The sequence below is a fragment of the Schistocerca cancellata genome, chromosome 12, assembly GCF_023864275.1.
Source record: "Schistocerca cancellata isolate TAMUIC-IGC-003103 chromosome 12, iqSchCanc2.1, whole genome shotgun sequence".
NCBI classification, from domain to species: domain Eukaryota; kingdom Metazoa; phylum Arthropoda; class Insecta; order Orthoptera; family Acrididae; genus Schistocerca; species Schistocerca cancellata.
In genome coordinates this window covers 166898183-166912532 of record NC_064637.1, presented here as the reverse complement: position 1 = coordinate 166912532, position 14350 = coordinate 166898183, and positions in this window count along the sequence as shown.

The following is a 14350-nucleotide window of genomic DNA, read 5'->3' as shown; positions in this document are numbered from 1 at the left end:
CGGAGGTCAAACCCTACAGGGGACCACCGCATAAGGGCCGAAACGTGAGAGACTCCTTTTAGTCGCCTCTTATGACAGGCAGGAATACCTTGGGCCTATTCTTACCCCCCAGACCCGCAGGGAGGATTTTCAGTTATTAAACCACTTATAAAACCGAACTGTACATTTGATAGCAAATTATGTGAAATAAAATGATTTCCTTTTCGGAAACTTTAGCAAATGCCAGTAGCATAGAAATGGGTCTAAAATTGTCTACACTATCCCTTTCTCCCTTTTTACAAAGCGGGTTTATTACTGAGTACTTTAATCGTTCAGGAAACTGTCCATTCTTAAAGGAAAAATTACAAATATGGCTAGGTACAGGGCTAACATGTGCAGCACAGTACTTTAGTGTTCTGCTAGACACCCCATCATATCCGTGAGAGTCCCTAGTCTTCAATGATTTAATTAGTCACTCAATCTCCCTCTCGTCTCTATCACAGAGGAGTATTTCAGACAGTCTCGGTAAGATATTTTCCATGAGAGTTATGTGATTCCCTGTGAAAACAAAGTTTTTATTTAATTCACCAGCAATGCTCAGGAAACGATTGTCGAATACTGTACGTACATGTGACTTATCAGAAACAGAAATGTGATTCTTCTGATGATGGCAACAAGGTCGATTGCCGAAACATTGTGTCCTTTGTACACTCTCACTAGGCTGTTCACACGAGATTTATTTCGTCAGAAACTGAAATATTTTTACTACGCACTGACTTTGTATCGTCGACCTTGTGCACTTTCTTCGCAACTGACCATAAGGTTTTAATTTTATCCTGTGAATTAGCTATTCTATTTGCGTACCACACACTCTTTACTTTCGTAATAACATTTTAAGCACTTTACAGCACCGTTTGTAATCGGCAACTGCAGCTTGATAGTGATTACTTATAACATTTTGATGTAATTCCCACTTTGTTCCACATGATACCCTTAGCCATCAGCCAGCCACCCAGGTTGCCTTGTACTGCTAGTACCCCGTTTAGAAGATTCTAATGAAAAGCAAATTCCGAAGAGCATGAGAAATGTGTTAAAGAAAGGTTTATATTTGTCACCTATGGTATTGGCACTCGTAACATCCTACCACTCTTGATCCTTAAAGAGGTTTAAAAACTCTATTGCCGTAGGATTAGCTTTTCAACGTAATTTGTAACTATATATAACATTTGCTTGAGTACGATAACCTTCTAGTGTTCAAATTTGTGCATCATGGTCTGAAAGGCCATTGACCCTTTTACTAACGATGTCCATCTAGTAATGAAGAATGAATAGAAATATTATCTACAGCTGTGCTACTGTTCCCCTGCACCCTTGTTGAAAGGAAAAACACCGTGGCCATCAGATCATATGATTTCAGGAGATGTTCTAACATCCTTAATATTTTGGTCAGCACATATAAATGATTTTTGGTACCTCCTATAAAATGAACAAAGAACACTCTCTCGCTTGAGCAGAAATGCTCTGAAGTCAGTGGACCTATAAATAACAAAAATCGGAAGCGTGGTTTCACTAAATTTAACTGCCCCTCCACCACATTCAAATCCCTGTTCATTGTAGTGCTGTGATACGTCTACGGACTCAAATGGAATACTTTTTTTTTCACGAATATGGCTACTCCTCCACTCCACAAGGAACTCCTTGAAAAACAGCCAGCTAATCTGTATGCTGTTAAAGGAAGCCTCTGAATTGTCAAATTATTTAAGTGATGCTCCAATACACAAATAATGTCAGAGTCAACATCTACAGGGTGTTACAAAAAGGTACGGCCAAACTTTCAGGAAACATTCCTCACACACAAATAAAGAAAAGATGTTATGTGGACATGTGTCCGGAAACGCTTAATTTGCATGTTAGAGCTCATTTTAGTTTCGTCAGTATGTACTGTACTTCCTCGATTCACCGCCATGATTTCATACGGGATACTCTACCTGTGCTGCTAGAACATGTGCCTTTACAAGTACGACACAACATGTGGTTCATGCACGATGGAGCTCCTGCACATTTCAGTCGAACTGTTCGTACGCTTCTCAACAACAGATTCGGTGACCGATGGATTGGTAGAGGCGGACCAATTCCGTGGCCTCCACGCTCTCCTGACCTCAACCCTCTTGATTTTCATTTATGGGGGCATTTTAAAGCTCTTCTCTATACAACCCCGGTACCAAATGTACAGACTTATCGTGCTACAATACGCCATTATCCAGGGCTGCATCAGGGATTCCATGCGACGGAGGGTGGATGCATTTATCCTCGCTAACGGAGGACATTTTGAACATTTCCTGTAACAAAGTGTTTGAAGTCACACTGGTACGTTCTGTTGCTGTGTGTTTCCATTCCATGATTAATGTGATTTGAAGAGAAGTAATAAAATGAGCTCTAACATGGAAAGTAAGCGTTTTCGGACACATGTCCACATAACATCTTTCCTGAAAGTTTGGCCGTACCTTTTGTAACACCCTGTATAAGCACTAATTTTATCTCGGGTCGACAGAAGCGTCCGATCCCACGCGTCGGCTTTGACCCGTGACGTAAGGGTGTTGTCGTGTGTGACGTCATGACGGCGCGGAGTTTGGTTTGAGTGTGGCTGTCTCCAGTTCTGTTTTATCTTATTTTGTTTACTTTTCTGATCTGTTCGTTCTATCTCGTGAGATTTTTTTAAATTTAACAACGCTTATTTCTTATTTTAATTATCTGTTTCCTCCTATTCCTGTTTTAGTTTATTATATTTATCTTTCTGATCTGTTCGTTCTATCCCGTGAGATTTTTTTTTTTTAAAAAGACAAAAAACACTAATCAGCTACTGAAGCATCTTTATCTTCTATGGGTTGCAGGGGTTAGGACCCCTGGGGAGGTGGGTGGGTATTCATGCATGGCTGTCTTCACTTACACGTTGTAGCTACGCAAGGCGTCTAAATTTGTTTACATTTAGTTTGCCCCCCACCCAACCCAAAACACCCCATTTCCCGCGCTTGTCCCGTTAGTGTCATTAGGCTTCTTGTGGAAAGTGTGTGTGTTTGTTTTTGTTTCCGCCATATTTGTGACGTCGTGGGTCAAAGCAGACGGGCGGGATCGGACGCTTCCGTATTTCCTTTATCTCTAATACCTATTTTGATGAAATGTGCTAATTCCTTCTCTACTTGGAAAACATTCCGTCCTCTGAAGGTGAGCCCTTGGTTAGAGGGACTTCCTTTAAGCAGGTATACCTATCAACTGACTTCAATCTAAAAAAGGTGCAGCTCCAACTACTACAGGAATTTTTCCCACCACCACCCACTACGCTGTCAGCTATAAGCTTTGCCAGCCTCCCATTCCCATGCCTACTGAGGTGCAGGCCACGCCTAGTGGAAACCGATCTACTGATAGACACCACTGAGATGTGACCCATGCCTTCTGCCATCAGCACCCTCCCCAGGCCCATTTTAACGCGCTTAACAGCCGTGTTAAGATGAGGCCGATCATGACGCCGAAACAGTTGCACGAAATGCACATTAGTGCCACCAGGTCACCACCCACATCATACTCCCGGTCCCTGTCAAGACTGTTCCCTGCTCCACCCACTATCACTACCTGACCCTACATAGCTCCCCTATGTCACCTGAGCCAACCCTGCACTAGGCTTCACAATGCTGGTGCCCTGGTACTCACTCCCCAACACTTCCTGCAACTGCTGGCCCACACCTGTAGCATGTGAACTACCTAGCAGCAGAACCTTCTTCTTTCTGTTACAATTTGCAACTGACTTAGGAGCCCTAACTGCTGAGGACTGCTGCATGCTCCCAACACATACAGCTACAACAGACTCATGTCCATTCAACTCTGACATTTGGTAAAATCTGTGTGTTATACGCAAAGTACAAATGTCTCAATATCTCCTCCTCTTAGCTGCCTTCTTACCAACTTCCTCCTCAAACTTTCTAGTTCCTCCTTTGCGTATTGTAATTACACCTGAAGGGCACAAATCTTACGCTCCTGTTCCTCTGTCAACTTATTTATGCTATAAATCCTGCATTTCTAGTAGAGGATCACGCTAGGATTCGCAGTGGCTTCCCCAATGCATCCCCCCCCCCCCTAATGAATGAACAAATCTCTCACCGTAAACCGCTACTCACAAATCTACGACAAACTCTTCTCATAAAAATATGGTTCCGGACTGCAGCGCCTAGAACCGCACGGCCACCGCGGCCGGCTAGCACTTCTCACTCACGGTAAAATGTCTACAGTTACTGAAAAAACTAAACGTCTACGTTACCTAAGTTCAATTACAACAGCAGAACTATTTAAAGAGCTGGCAGTAGTGATCCTGAATTTCGCTCTATGCTAAGAAAACAACTACTTTTATTAATATTACTAAACCACAACTAATACCGATACCACGAAAACTTCATGCAATTTCTTATCTAAAACCAAAAATTCAAGCGACGATTGGAACACTCAATGAAATTAAACACAGTGAATGAAAATTTTACTGAAATATTTCACTTCAAACAATAAGAAACGTCAGCTGAAAGCTGCTGTACTAAATTCATAAATGACTTCAACGCACAACTCTAAAAAATACAGAGGGCTAAGTTTCCGAAGGTTTATTAAGCCCTTATTTCGCGAGAAACAGTACGAGGCACCGTTGAAAACTATTAAATTTAATAACCGAATAACGGTAATCAAACAACTTTGTCAGAACTTGAGAACCGCGACAGGTGCAACTGCACGCCGTGAAATGTAAACACACTGCTAATATTTGGGTGAACGACTGAAACCAACTAAATTTAATATTCGAATACAACTTTGTCAGTACTTACCTTTAGAACCGCTACAGCTGCAACCGCGCGCCGCGAAATGTAAACACACCGCTGCGACTTCGATGGACGACGGAAGCACAATCACGAATAACAGACCACTCGAATCAAAAACAAAGATTGAGATGAATGAAAATCCACTAATAAATTAGTTTACAGCAAATATTAACACCAATAAACTTTAAAATAAGTATCGGAAATGTAAAACTTCATGAAGTGCCGGCGAGCGATTTGAACAGCAGTCCACAGTACGTGACGTCACACCAAAGATCTCAATCACAAACCATCTCCCCAGAGTGTAAAAATTTTTTGTTGGCGCCAACCTACATAGCGAGAAATGATCACCGTAAGAAAACAAGAGAAATTAAAGCTCCCACGGAAATATTTAAGTGTTCGTTTTTTCCAGCGCGCTGTTCCAGAGTGGAACGGTAGAGAAATAGAGGGTTCGATAAACCCCCTGCCAGGCACTTAATTGTGAACTGCAGAGTAACTATTTAGGTAGATGTAGGTATATGTTTTTGTACTTTCTACATTGCAGCACAGTCACGTGATAATCTAATATATAAGAAACTGTCACCTTGATTGCGGTAATCAAACCAATCTTTACCTAGGTTTCAGCCCAAATAATTGAGCCTTCTTCAGAGGATATGTCTGAACCTATAATTTGTTTAAGAGGGCATTGTCTAGAAATTCAGCCTATTCAGGCTGTTTCAGTTTTATTTCTAGACCTTGCCCTCTTAGACAAATTGTAGGTTCAGGTATAGCTTCTGAAGAAGACTCAATTATTTGGGCTGAAACCTAGGTAAAGGTTGGTTTCATTACCGCACTCGAGGCTGATAGCTTCTTATATAGTAGATATATGTAGTAATAACCGGATAAGAAAAGCGGCATATTAATGTGCCGTAGCAGCAGTGCTGAAATTTTTGGTTTTTAAGTAAAATACTTTTAAAAATGCGTAACGTTCATTCGTAAAACTTCCATTCTTTTGAAGTACTGGAGTATTATAGACAGTGGTAAAAGCGATCGCCACTATTTTAACAGCAATGCGTACTGTTAGAAACTGGGAACAAACACGTGACACGAGAATCGGCAAAGCACTGCAGATACAGTAGTGTGCGCGCTGCCGTGAGGCGTGTCGTGTAGGACGGTTTGTATGTGCAGCGTGCGGGACACGTACGGCAGTTCCTCAAAAAGATGATTCAAATGGCTCTGAGCACTATGGGACCTAACATCTGTGGTCATCAGTTCCCTAGAACTTAGAACTACTTACACCTAACTAACCTAAGGACATCACATAACACCCAGTCATCGCGAGGCAGAGAAAATCCCTGACCCCGCCGGGAATCGAACTCGGGAACCCGAGCGTGAGAAGCGAGAACGCTACCGCACGACCACGAGATGCGGGCGGCAGTTGCTCGCAGTCATCTTCAGACACCCGTTGTACGCCAGAATGGCGCCATCCCTGGTTCGTGGAAGTATTTTAAGAAGTGCGGTAGCAATGAGGTACGATGCTTCATTTGGTTTAAAAGATTAAAAATGGGAGGAGGCACAAGAAAATTGTGACATCTACAAATACATCTAGATGGATACTCTGCAAACCACATTTAAGTGCCTGGCAGAGCGTTCTTCGAACCAGCTTCACAGTTCTCTATTATTCCAACCTCGTATAGCTCACCGAGCGAGGTGGCGCAGTGGTTAGCCCACTGGACTCGCATTCGGGAGGACGACGGTTCAATCCCGCATCCGGCCATCGTGATTTAGGTTTCCCTAAATCGTTCCAGCCGAATGCCGGGATGGTTCCCTTCAAAGAGCACGGCCGACTTCCTTCCCTAATCCGATGAGACCGAAGACCTCGCTGTCTCGTCTCCTCCCCGAAAACAACCCCAACCCAAATCGTATACCACGCGGAAAAAAGGAACACCTGTATCTTTCCGTGCCATCTCTGATTTCCCTTATTTTATCATGGCGATCAGGTCTCCCTACGTAGGTCGGCGTCAACAAAATATTTTCGCTTTCGGTGGAGAAAGCTGGTGATTGAAATTTCGTGAGAAGATTCCTCCGGAACGAAAAACGCCTTTATTTTAATAATGTCCACCCCAAATCGGGTACCATGTCAGTGATAATACAAAACGCGCTGTCCTTCTTTGAAGTTTTTCGATGTACTGCGTCAATTCAATTCGGTAAGGATCCCATACAGCGCAGCAGTATTCTAAAAGAGGACGGACAAACGCAGCGTAGGAAGTCTCTTTAGAAGGTCTGTTACATTTTCGAAGTTTCCTTCCAGCGCAGTCTATGATTAGCCTTCTCCATAACATTTTCCACGTGTTCTTTCCAATTTAAGATGTTCGTAATTGTAATTCGTAGGTAATTAGTTGGATTTACGGCCTTTAGATTTGACTGACTTATCGTGTAACCGAAGTTTAAGAGATTCCTTTTAACACTCATGTGGATCACCTCACACTTTTCGTTATTTAGAATCAATTGCCAATTTTTGCACCATACGTCTTTTCTAAATCTTTTGCAGTTTGTTTTTTTTGATATTCCAATGACTTTACTAGTCATCTGCAAACAACCTACGACGGCTGCTCACATAGTTTCTCTAATCGTTTATGTAGACAAGGAACAGCACGCGGCCTATAATACTACCTTGGGGAACGCCAAAAATCACTTCTGTTTTACTCGATGACTTTCCGTCAGTTACTACGAACTGTGACCTCTATGACAGAAAATCACGAATCCAGTCACATAACTGAGACGATATTGCACAAGGACGCAGTTTCCCTACAAGCCGCTTGCGTGGTACGGTGTCGAAAGCCTTCCAGAAACCGTGAGTACGGAATCAGTTTGACATCTTGACTGTAACACTCAACACATCGCGCGAGTGAAGAGCTAGTTATGTTTTCTAAATCGGTGTTGACTGTGCGTCAACAAACCGTTTTCTTCGAGGTAATTCATAATGTTCCAACACAATGTATGTTCGAAAATCCTGATGCATATCGACGTGAATGATATGGGCCTGAAATTTAGTGGATTACTCCTGCTACCTGTCACGAATATTGGTGTGACGTCGTATAAGGAGAAGAAACATCCACAGATTTGGAAAAAAAAAATACGCTTGACTGATACTTCTATAATTTTATTGATGTTCTGTAAGCTTGGGGAAAAACTGTGCCCTTAACACTACGGCTACTTCTGGGTGAGAAACCGATGTCGTGCGAAAGTGACGATGCAGGCGAGTCACCAGGCTGGACGCCCCCTCCACCCCCGCAGCCTCTGCTGGTGAGAGCGACTTCTGATGCAGCCTCAGCCCCGTATTCATCGTGTTGTCCTACTGCATCACCTTCATCAGAAATTTTCAGTCTTTTTCTCTATGTCTACATTCATAACAGGAAGTAACAGCGACAAAAAAAGGGAAATAGGTTATTTGAGAAACCGGTTATTTTGAGCGGCTTTAACAGTCTAGTTAAAAGAACCGACGCAGCGCAAAACCGTTTGTTTCGGCGACAACCGCCATCTCTGACAGGCAGTCGCGGGGGGGGGGGGGGGGGGGGGCGCCGACTCAGCAGCTTTTTTTTTTTGCTTTTGGGACGTGTCGAGACAACAGTCTCAATTACGACGATACGATCGGAAGGTCAACACAGCGCCGACCCCCGTGCGTCGGAGCAAATGTCCTACCCAGCCAGGAATCGAACCCGGGCCCTTGGCTCGGCAGCTGCGGAGTGGGACAGTGCGGCGTTCAGCCCCAGACAGGCAGACTCGCCGCTCACGGTCTGTGCAGCAGTGACGCTGCGGTGTCAGCATGCCGCGCCAAAGTGCGAGGCGCAGAACTTGTGCCCGGGGCGTGTCTGTTAGTCGGTGTGGAAGTCGTACGTATTGCGACAGATTTGCTTGCCTTGCAAAACACGAGAGGAAATTACGCAGAAGGGACGAAATAAGGCCGCAAAACTTCTAGTAAACATTTCAATATATCAGGGACTTACCAGCTGCAGCACAGGTTCGTAAACTACAAATTAAACCAATGAACAGTGGAACTTATGGTATAGATGTGCCGTTTTCTGCACGTATTTGTCTGATGTAAGAACTGTTGCAAACGAAATCAAACAATTATTTACTGATTATAAACGTAGGCTTCCGCGGCCATTGTGACAGTCAATAAAATTCTTCTGGGTTTGTGACGGCATTGTCATTATGTAAAACTTCCGACGTTTCGGTCACTGTTGCAAGAGACCTTCTTCAGAGTGTTTTTGTTTACTGCTGAATGACAAAACGTTGATTCTTATTTACTTGGAGACGTGGCTGTCATCCAATTTTGATAGGCTGTTAAGGATGAAGGGGAGGGATGATAGAAGTTTTTTATTGGCGTTTTTATTATTTCTTTTCATTGGTGGAAATCCGAAATTTTGATTGGTAAAATAGAAACAAAGAACTTCTACCGTCCCACCCCTTCATCCTTAACAGCCTATCAGAACTGACCGACAGCCACGTCTGCAAGTATATAAGAAAAAAAGTTTTCTTATTTAGCGGTAAACAAAAACAACCCTGAAGGAGGTCCCTTGCAGCAGCGACCGAAACGTCGGAAGTGTTGCATAATGACAATGCGGTCACATATCCAGAAGAATTTCAGTGACAATTATTTGGCGATCACTCATTGAGAGTTACGTCACCTTGTGTGGTTCGTGTGACAGCTGACCTGACGTGATCTCTGGAGAACTGTGACAAGTGACGTAAGCATCTCCGCTCTCACTGTGAAGGCACAGCCAGGCTGCCGCTGCGGTCAGAAAGGCGTCCGGCGCTTCCTGAGCGGTCCGCAGTTGCATTCCTCAAAGCAGTGCGCAGTACTTCGGTATACGTCCTTCAGCAGACTCCCTCATCCTTTGTCACATAGTTTCTGTAGTTTTTGGCGAAAATTCATTCGGAGCGAAATGAATTTGATTGCTCAGCACTACCTCTATGCTGCGCAGTACACCAGTGTGCCAGAACGTGACGGTCAGCTACCTGGCAGCCTCGTCACTGAGAGCAGCGGGGCCCCGGTAGGTCGCTGCAGGGCAGCTCTGACGCCACGTTCGGTCACATCCCAGGCCGGCTTCAGACGTGGCGAGCTCGGGGGCCAGCAGTACACCAACCGGAACTCGCCGCTGTTTCCCGAACCACCCCATCACACTCTCGGCCTTGTCACACGGCGCATTATCTTTTTGAAAAACGCGACTGCCGTCCGGAAACGTGATCGTCACGAACGAAGTGCGTGGTCTGCGACCAGTGTACGATACTCCGTAGCCGTCACGGTGCTCCGCTCGATCCACGGATGGCCACACGAACGTTCCCCAGAGTACAATGAAGGTACGGAGCTACCGCCAGCTTCCCCCCGTCCCGCAGTACAGACGTGAAGGAGCTGTCGTCCTGGAAGACGACGGATTCGCGCGCTCCTATCGCCACGATGAAGGCGGTATCGGGATTCGTCAGACTGTGCAACGCTGTGCCACTGCGTCAGCGTCCGGTGCCGGTGGTCGAGGCCCATTTCAGCCGTAGCTGCCGATGTCGCGGTGTTCACATTGCCACAGGTCGTCGTCTGCGGAGCCCAACTGCTGGGAGTGTTCGGTGCTCTGTGTGTTCAGACACCTTTGTACTCTGCCCAGCACTGAAGACTGATGTTAGTTCCGGCACAGTTTACCGCCTGTCCCGTTTCACCAGCCTACGGTCTCCGACATCTGTAGTGAGGGGTGGCCGCCCAACCCCACGACGTCTGGACGCTGTTTCGCCGCGTATTGGAGACACAGCAGCACAGCACCGCACCAGTCCTCGACCACCCCACAAGTCGCGCTGCTTCCCACATGCTCAGGCCGAGCCTCCGGGCCATCGTAATCTGCCCTCCGTCAAATTCAGACAGATGGCGCGCCTTCTCCATTCTAAACACGGACAGCGCCCTCACTGAAACAACACGGGCAGTCCGCGTGTCTGACTGGCAGCCATTCCTCGCGAGGTGACGCTGCCACCGCACGGACGGGTTATACCGATAGTAGGTCGTCCGTTATAATTTTCTGTCTGTACAGAGTATTGCAACGTGGAGTTTGTAACATCATAGACGGAGGGTCGACCTGCGACAGCAATCGCACGACTTGCGTACGGGCCGCTAGACGCCGCCGCGAGCGCTGACAGTGCACTGCGGTCGGAGGCGCGCGCTTTGCGTGCGGGCCGCGAGCGCAACCGTATGTAAGTGCCGACGGAGTTCGGCCAGCTCTAATTTTGCTGGCATCTCATGTTTGCCTATTCTCTTATTTGCTTAGTTGCTTAGCTCTTATTCGTTTATGGCTCATGTTATTGTGCTCTCTTTCAGCCATTCCCATTGTTTTGCTTTACTCCCAATTGAGAAGTGCTCATTTTGGCATTTCACTTTTGCATATTTCTCATTTTGCTAATAATATGCAAATAATATACAAATGTAAGGATGTAGAGGCTTATCTCACTAGGGGTAAGATAGATACTGCCTACAGGAAAATTAAAGAGACCTTTGGAGATAAGAGAACCACTTGTATGAACATCAAGAGCTCAGATGGAAACCCAGTTCTAAGCAAAGAAGGGAAAGCAGAAAGGTGGAAGGAGTATATAGAGGGTCTATACAAGGGCGATGTACTTGAGGACAATACTATGGAAATGGAACAGGATGTAGATGAAGATGAAATGGGAGATACGATACTGCGTGAAGAGTTTGACAGAGCACTGAAAGACCTGAGCCGAAACAAGGCCCCCGGAGTAGACAACATTCCATTGGAACTACTGACGGCCTTGGGAGAGCCAGTCCTGACAAAACTCTACCATCTGGTGAGCAAGATGTATGAAACAGGCGAAATACCCTCAGACTTCAAGAAGAATATAATAATTCCAATCCCAAAGAAAGCAGGTGTTGACAGATGTGAAAATTACCGAACAATCAGTTTAATAAGCCACAGCTGCAAAATACTAAGACGAATTCTTTACAGACGAATGGAAAAACTAGTAGAAGCCGACCTCCGCGAAGATCAGTTTGGATTCCGTAGAAATACTGGAACACGTGAGGCAATACTGACCTTAGGACTTGTCTTAGAAGAAAGATTAAGGAAAGGCAAACCTACGTTTCTAGCATTTGTAGACTTAGAGAAAGCTTTTGACAATGTTGACTCGAATACTCTCTTTCAAATTCTAAAGGTGGCAGGGGTAAAATACAGGGAGCGAAAGGCTATTTACAATTTGTACAGAAACCAGATGGCAGTTATAAGAGTCGAGGGACATGAAAGGGAAGCAGTGGTTGGGAAGGGAGTGAGACAGGGTTGTAGCCTCTCCCCGACATTATTCAATCTGTATATTGAGCAAGCAGTAAAGGAAACAAAAGAAAAATTCGGAGTACGTATTAAAATCCATGGAGAAGAAGTAAAAACCTTGAGGTTTGCCGATGACATTGTAATTCTGTCAGAGACAGCAAAGGAGCTGGAAGCGCAGTTGAACGGAATGCACAGTGTCTTGAAACGAGGATCTAAGATGAACATCAACAAAAGCAAAACGAGGATAATGGAAAGTAGTCGAATTAAGTCGGGTGATGCTGAGGGAATTAGATTAGGAAATGAGACACTTAAAGTAGTAAAGGAGTTTTGCCATTTCGGGAGCAAAATAACTGATGATGGTCGAAGTAGAGAGGATATAAAATGTAGACTGGCAATGGCAAGGAAAGCGTTTCTGAAGAAGAGAAATTTGTTAACATCGAGTATAGATTTAAGTGTCAGGAAGTCATTTCTGAAAGTATTTGTATGGAGTGTAGCCATGTATGGAAGTGAAACATGGACGGTAAATAGTTTGGACAAGAAGAGAATAGAAGCTTTCGGAATGTGGTGCTACAGAAGAATGCTGAAGATTAGATGGGTAGATCACATAACTAATGAGGAAGTATTGAATAGGATTGGGGAGAAGAGAAGTTTGTGGCGCAACTTCACTAGAAGAAGGGATCGGTTGGTAGGACATGTTCTGAGGCATCAAGGGATCACCAATTTAATATTGGAGGGCAGCGTGGAGGGTAAAAATCGTAGGGGGAGACTAAGAGATGAATACACTAAGCAGATTCAGAAGGATGTAGGTTGCAGTAGTTACTGGGAGATGAAGAAGCTTGCACAGGATAGAGTAGAATGGAGAGCTGCATCAAACCAGTCTCAGGACTGAAGACCACAACAACAACAACATGCTCCTTAGCTATTTACAGTTGAATTGATTAACATAGTCTGATGTACTGTTTGTTCATTTAGGCCTGTTCATATTTTGATGTTCTTTAAATACTGTAACAATTATCCGAAGCATTTCTTCCCTCAAACTTGTGTAAAGTATTCTTGATGTAGAATTTGTTCTGTGACACAGGTGTAAGGTTTTGAGTATAAATTATATACGAAACTGTGCTTTAAAAGGAATTTATTTTTTCAGTTTGTACTACATCAGATGACAATTTTGTGATATGAGGGACAAATTTGAGGGGCGAACCCATGGAAATAGTCTTAAGTGATCCCCTTTAAAAAATTAAAATTTGTGTGATACTGAAAGACGTGACACTGTAGGCACCGAAAATTTATATAAAACTATACGTCACAAGTTTACGTGCAAACCGGTGACGAGTGAAATAATAACAAGTACAGAGGACTTGCAAGATATAAATAATTTATTACTGATCAACAGTTTAACTTAAAGGGCACCGTATTTACCAAAAATTATCTACAAGTGTCTCTTATTCACAAGTCAGAAAAATACATTACACAAAACCTTTCTGATTGAATTACTTGCAAACAAGAACTTCTCATTACTTCTATAGTAACTGTAACCACTTCAATAATAAAAGGTAAAATCAGTTTCATTTAACAAAGGGCACTCGAATAATAAAGGTGAAATAAGTTTCTTTTACATAGGTCACCTGGGCAAGCGCAATAGGACAATTCACATAATTTCCAATTTCCGCTACCCATCAAGTATTTCTCTTTAACATGCACATAAGCTCAACTCCCGCTGCACGTAAGGTATAATTCAGAATACTACTCTCCTTCCTTTATGGTTTCGAAGGTAAATATATAAGCAGTATATCAAACGGAACAGACGCCTTGGCGTCCCAATGCAGAGGAAACTTAACTTGATGCACGATCCCCACTCACTGCAACCCGAAGAACTCAGTGGCCGCCTTATCGGCTGCCATTTTCCCCGCAGCCAAAAGAACCTCCCGTTCCCCCTGGTACTGGTCGGCCGAGGCGTCGTACTCCGGACGTCGATTCAGACTCGGACCAGGTGACCGCTGCAGGGCTGCGACAGAAAAGCACAGACACACAGCCACAGCCAAGAGAAACAATGTTAACAGCCCCAGAATACAGTAAGATAAAATTCTGCAAAGATAGATCACATCGAGACAAAGGAAAATTAAAAAAGGTTAAAAGCATTAACTGTAGACTTCAATTTTAAAAATATGTAAAATTGCCCCAGCACAAACAGACTAGTTTTAAAAGGGCAACGATAATACAAAGCAT